This window comes from Rhipicephalus microplus, chromosome 1, assembly GCF_043290135.1.
Source record: "Rhipicephalus microplus isolate Deutch F79 chromosome 1, USDA_Rmic, whole genome shotgun sequence".
In the NCBI taxonomy this organism is placed as follows: domain Eukaryota; kingdom Metazoa; phylum Arthropoda; class Arachnida; order Ixodida; family Ixodidae; genus Rhipicephalus; species Rhipicephalus microplus.
This window is the reverse complement of record NC_134700.1, coordinates 192,378,122-192,385,273: the sequence shown is the minus strand read 5'-3', so window position 1 is coordinate 192,385,273 and position 7,152 is coordinate 192,378,122.

Below are 7,152 nucleotides of genomic sequence, written 5' to 3'. Positions count from 1 at the left end.
TCGCATTGATCGACGCAAGTGACCTCTGCGACGCCGACTTTGAATGTGTAGCAGTTGCTGTTAATCTCAGGAACACAACTACGACTGTGGCAAGCATAGATTTTCGGCCCACGCGATCCTCGGACATCACAATGCTGGAGTGCCTGCTATCTCGGTGTGGCTCGTCATTTCTACTGTGTGGAGATTTCAATGCCCATCATCCTCGTTGGTGTTGTCGCCAACAAGATAATCGTGGAGTGTAAATCAATGAGCTTATTGTTAAACATGATCTGCAGACTCTTAATGACGTCTCATCCACATTTGTTGGCAGAAGAAAGGAACAATCCACCATTGATTTTGCCATATCAACGAGAGATGTGCATCTTGCTTGGTCAAGCGAGGCTGACCCATGGGGTTCAGATCATCTGCCCATTTGGCTGGTTCCAGAGAATTCTCCTAGCAGCCAGAGTTCTGCCTACACAGTGACAAATTGAGACAAGTTCCGTCAGCTGATTGCGGGGGCACCATCACATGAGAACCTGTTCAAACCAGTGAGTGAAAAGTCTACGGTCAAACTTGCTGCAGACGACGACTTCGCAGCCATCGTCTGCAGCAAGCTACAGTACGACAGCTGCGAAGCATAGACAAGCCAAACCCTGACCTAAAGCTCTTGAGACTACGTGCTTGTCGACGACGTGCTTACAGGAGGCCACAGCGTTCTAAAAGAAGCTCTGATTGGACATTTTATAACCGCTTAGATGCAGCCATTAGGCGGCACACAATACAACTTCGTCGAATAAGCTGGGCCCCATTGTGTAGCTCGTTGCATATGGCGAGTGGTTTCGGGAGTGTATGGCGCATACTGAAGGCTCTCCGAATACCTGAGGTCTGCAAGAGCCCAACAACAGCATTGTGAATACCGACTGGACGGTCTTCGAAAGTTATTGCGGAAGATTTTGCCAATATTTTCACCTGTCCTTTGTTAAAAGACAACGCCAGTTATTGTACTGTAACAATTTTATATGGTCCTCCATGCGAGATGAATGAGGCTGAATTTACCCTGGCCGAGCTGCGTCATGCACTTAGCCTCTGTTACCGTCGCACCGCCCCAGGCGAAGATAGTTTTACGTACCAAGCCTTGCAAAACATTGATGAGGTCTTTCATCAAAGTATCCTGGACGAATACAACAAAGTGTAGCAAACGAGTCTGATTCCAGCTGAATAGAAATCGCGTGTGGTGAAGTATGTTTTAGAGCCTGGTCACCCTGCACAACTCCTAAAGTCATACCGGCCAATATCACTAACTTTTAATTTTATGAAGCTGATGAGACGTATGGTGCTGTTTCGTCTGGACGCCAGATTACAGGAGCTCACTTTCTTCCCTGATGTCATGAGCGGATTTCGTTGCCACTGTTCAGCCCTCGACAGCATAGCAGATCTTGTATCATCGCTTGAATCTGCTCGAGCAAACAGACATTCAGCATACGTTCTATTTCTTGACATACAGCAAGCGTTTGACTCGGTGCCACATAAGGCGATTATTTGTGCACTGATGAATGGAGGAATTTCCGGTCGTCTGTTACACTTTCTCTGTGATTTTCTATCTGAGCGCAGAATGAAAGTGCGCATTGGAGAAGTACAGAGTCAACCTCTCGCTGTTAAATATGGCGTCCCGCAAGGCAGCGTCTTGTCACCGCTTCTCTTTAACAGCGTACTTGCTGGTCTTCCAGTCCGATTGCTGCAAGAAAGTGACTTTCCTATAGGCACAGCAATTTATACCGATGACTCCGCACTCTGGGTCAGTGGTCCGTCCCACCATGGTCCAAGTCTTCGTGGTATATTGCAGCAAGCTCTGAATGCAACTTCAGAATACTTGGTGGAAGTTGGCCTGCAGGTATCACCTCCGAAGTCAGCTGCCATCGTGTATCATCCAAGGCAACACACTCGTCGAAGCCTTAGCAGGCTTTACCTCGGAGACACATCGATACAGTGGGTAGACCAACATCGCTACCTGGGTGTAATCACTGATGATCGCCTTTCTTGGCCCCCTGCTGTTAAAACTGTGAGGCGAAAAGCGCTGCTGTTCAAGTATGTAGCCGCCTTGACTGCTAGGGGTGAAGGCATTGATCAGAAGACGGCACTACAGGTTTACCAATCAGCTGTACTCTCTTGCATGATGTATGCTTTGCCAGTCTTGAATGTGCCGCCTGCTTTAATGTCTCAGCGGGAACGGAATCATCGTGTTGCCCTCCGAGTACTGTTTGGCTTACCTCGTGAAGCACAATCCATCCCACTACTGACTGAAGCACACCAGTTACTACTAAAGCTGCAAGCTGAGCAGAGAGCGCTACATCGTATTGAGTGTCTGAACCGAGCCCCACATGGCAAGACACTCCTTAACAGGCTGTTACAGTGCCCACTTTCTCGGATGATTGAAATGGCGCCGTTGTTCAATGACATTACTGGCAATTCCGGCGAAACTATTCAGTTGCTAACATCGACAGAGCACAGGCCATGTACCTTCTCTGCCCATTTGGGAATTCCAGGAATACGCAAAAAGTGTGACCAACCTATTTCGGAACTATACCAATTAGCCCATTTACACTTGTTTGACAACTTTGAAGACTATGCAAAACTATTTACGGACGCTTCTGTACGCAGCAATGGCCTGAGCGCATGTGCAGCTTTCTTCTGCCCTTAAACCGATATCAGGCGGTTGTTTAAAATACCGCACCCCTCATCGTCGGTGACGGCCGAGCTAGCAGCAATTGATGACACCCTTAAGCACATACAAGAAGGATTACCAACATCGAAGGTTGTCATCCTCACTGAATCTCGTGGTGCCCTTAGCAGACTCACCAGCAAGGAGACCAACAGTCCTATTCTGAGCAGCATCATAGAATCCATTAACAATATTCTGTCACGTGGGGTATGCCTAGCTGCACAGTGAGTACCTTCGCACGTATCGGGGGCAAGAAAGAAGTGTATCACCTTGCTTCGTCATGCAACCATGATGACTGTGACTGTCCGGGAATTCTATGTACTGTAACGAGGGCAGTGGGCATGGAGCTCGAGTATAGAAAAGAAAGAAGACTTGCTGTGATCGCAGGCTTGCGTTCAGTTAGCCCTTGCACTAAATAAAGCTCTCGTTCGCCGAGTCAACTCCTGCTTGTTCAACAACCCGTTTCAGTACGATAGACAACGCTCGTCTGCTTATACGCCGACACCTCCTAAAGCAGCACCCAGACCAGCGTGTGGCGAATGGATCGTTCCCTCCCCGTGTTCGTGGCCGTGGCTTGCCTCGTAGTTCCCGAGCACTGTTGTACAAACTAAGAGTGGGCTCTGTGCTGGTGCGTGAACGATTACACCGTCAAGGGCGTGTGGACAGCCCGTTTTGCGCAGCTTGTGGCTCCTGCGAAACACTTGAGCATCTCGTAGTGCACTGTCCCACATTTTCTACGCAGCGGTCTTTGCTGATTAAGGAATATAAATTCCTAGGACTCGAGTGCGCGACTCTAGGCGACTACCTCTTTCCGAGTGGTGGTGCTTTCCGACACGACCAGGCCCACCGAGCTCTCCTTAGATTTATGAACTAAACGGACCTGGCCACCCGTTTATTGAGGTCTCTTTCTTTTTCTTTCTTTTTTTCCTTTTTTATTATTTTTGTTTATTTATTTTACTCATACTTGTCGAAGTCTTCGTCATTTTTTCTCTCTTCCTCATCTTCTTTCCTTTTCCTCCCCTCTAATTCTTGTTTTCTCTGTTTCTTCCCTCCTCCCGAAAGAGTGAGCAGGCGTTGTGCCCCTCCAGGTGGCAGTTGCCAGCATTCTCTCTCCCTCTTTTCTCTGTGTCCTTGTTTATCTGTGCATGAAAATCAAATAATAACAATAATAATAATAATATACCAAGTGTTAATCACCTGTGGCACATGCCAGCATACCTGCAGCGGCACATACCCGCCCGTGAGTATGTGCCACTGTCTGGCGGGAAGTGTTTGATGGCGTACGCGACGGAACTGCGACATAATTAATGTCTTGACAAGCGCGTAGTATTCGTCAAACCATCTTACCCTGTCGTGCTAATTTTGGTTCACGCCATGTAAATGGGGTGACCACGAGAGCACCTAAACGTAAGCGGCTAGGTAGAGAGATAGATACGCTCAAAGTCACCGAAGTTCGCTAAGAAATGCTTCGCATTTAAAACACTGGCACATACCCGTGGCCGGGCATGTGCGACTGGTATGCGGGTATGTGCCACAGGTATTTGACAGTTTATGTCTACCCAGAAATGGCGACAACACACATGGGTAATTTTTACGCTTGATCGTTAAGAAAAAGCAAACATCGGCAGCGTAGACCGGACAAATGCTAGGAATAATCGCCATTGTCCCACCATGAATCAAACCCTAGCATATTGCGTCGCAGCCAAGTATTCTACCGCAGAGCCACGCCAGATCTTGGAACTAGCTCTCGAGTAGAGCCTAATGTTCGTGAAGCTTCAAATTGTGGTTGTAGTGCTGGCTCTTCAATTTGATAAGCATTACATATGTACTCCTACTATACAGCAGTCACATCGGGTAAAAATCAATTTTATTCAGGTGTCATCTGCTTAAAATAATTAATGTAGCAGTGTCCAGGGCTACGATCTTCGAAGGCAGCAGCGCTTTATGTCAACTTACCGCTTCTGGTATTGCCAATATCTATATTGCTGTTGGCATTGTTACGCAACTGTAAACGACTGGTGACATGAAACATATGCGGCTGTTCAACGTAAGTCTGGCGTGCTTTTTTACATATCTTTAGAGCGACTTCGTAAGGATTCAACACAGTCAGCTTGCATTCGAATGCTTCGCATAACATCGATTCCCAGCGTACATGGGATCTGCCGAATTTCCTTCTTTCTTATATCTTAAAGGGACACTAAATTTAAACAACATATACCTCAAAGTGAAAGCTCAATGTATGACAATATCTAAAACGGCAATATTATCAACAACAGTGCCGTGCTTAGCGAGAAATTTAAGTGAATGCGCAATAGGACCAGCGCCCCCATATGGACATTTTCTAAATGATCCCGATGACATCAGAAGGACCGCCTACAATTAAATACTAGTAATCGATCTGACTACACTAAATAAAGAACCGTCCATACATCAAGAAACGCAATGAAATGCTGCTTCTTCGTTTCTGCTTCAATCATCGAAAAAAGAACCGCCGGACGTTCCTACGGGGAATGGCGCGAGTGGTTCAAAATTTCAATTTTCACGTGGTTACACGGGATAGGTGGCGCCATCTAGCGGGAGGCAGCTGAAACAAAAACGTCTGCAATCTCGAAGCCAATGGCAGGAAGTTGATCAATGGCCGTTGTTGCTGCTGTGGTTCCAGCTGCTTTCGGTCTGCTGCTACTAGCGCAGTAAAGCCGGGCAACGTTGTGCATGGCAACAGTGACGTGAATCGGTTCGGTTGGACCGGTATTGAGGCGGGTAATTTGAAGTGCGCTAACCCGATGCGGACCAGTAAAACTTGATTTTATTTCAAAATAAGCCCTTCCTTGGCACAAAAGTAACACTACGAGGTTTCTGGGCCGCTATTTCAACATTCAACGTCGACTTAATAGTTGCCTTTAGTGTCCCTTTAAAGTACGTGACGCTTATGTTCTGAAGTGTTGCAACCATCGTTGTCTGCAACACAACTTTCTTTCAGTTAAAACAGCAGCCACTCAGATTTTCTCACAATGTAATGACAGTATACCTCGCGTTTTACAAGTGTTACAAAAACCCGAGTTCCCAGTGAGCCCAGGCCATCCTTTAAATGTTTACGAAGCTACTTGTATCAACGTACACAAGCATATTTTCTGTTCATTCTAGTGAATAGGTTCATTGTCACAATTTTTATGCTACCTGGAAGCTTTAGTGCTTTTCTAGAACGTCGATCTCGGATATGTAAAAGGGTATTATTACTGGAAAGAATTCATGTACCCTTGCGTCATGGTAGCAGCAGACATGGTAACAAAACTACATTACCAGGATGACGGCTGATCACAGATAATGCACTAGCAGAACTTTTTTCGTGAATGCTACATCCTGTTTGCCGAGCTCAATTAAATGAAGGCGGGGCCCAATAACATAAAATGTCATGGTCCTTCCGCAGCGATAACGAATTTGTTTTCCTAAATGTCTCCGGGCGACAACACCGACCAGTCAAGTGGTGATGAGATAAGGCACTTTGTCTGGACCTGTTTGTCACAACGGATGCTGCTTGAGAAATGTCTTCTCCTTGCACCTACATTATGTGCACAGGATACACCTCAAAGCTGATATTACCCTTGGATAATAGCGGATAAACTAGACAGATCATGCGAGGCGTAATAGCACATCGTACGTCTTATTTATGTTATCTTCCTAAAAAAAAAAACAGTTTCCTTCTCAACTCCTGCTCTTCACTTGCCAGAATAAAAGTGTTGCAACCAACCGGTCACGAAATCTGCAAGAGTTGTGTAGCGGGTCTCACGGAACCAGGACAGGAGTATGATAGCAGGATTTTTTTTTTTTTTTCGGTGGAGCGCATGTAGCCTTTTAGTATACAGTTACATATGCGAGCCTTGGCTCACGTGACAGCAACATATTGCAGTCGTAGAACTGCGTGCAATAATGGCGTATTATCGCCAAATGATACCAGCGGATAATTGCGCTGAAAAACATACAGGGTACTTTGTTTGCATGTTTTACCGGCAGTATAGTAATTGTGACATGAATGGAAAGGAATTGATTTGGATGAAACATCAAGTTCCCGCAAGCAGGGGCCGAACGTACAATCTTTAGATAAGGCATCAGATGCTCCTTTTTTTTTTTTTGTCCTTTCTTGTGCTGTTCCATCTAATACAAAAAGCGAACGATCAAGAAAATGTTACATGCTTTAAGAAAACATGCATCTTTTTAAAGTGTTTATTGATTAGAATATCATAACATGGTATCCAGTGTCTTCCACCGCAGGGTATAGCAAAGCGAACAATGAGAAAATAGTAAAGTGCTCCCTGAAATTATAATTTTAACAAGCTTATTATTTTATTTTGTTTGCTTTGTTTATGTATTTTTATTATTTACCGGGATATTGTTATTTACCGGGATATTATTATTACCGGGAAATATTACCGGGATATTTGAACTTAGGAAGG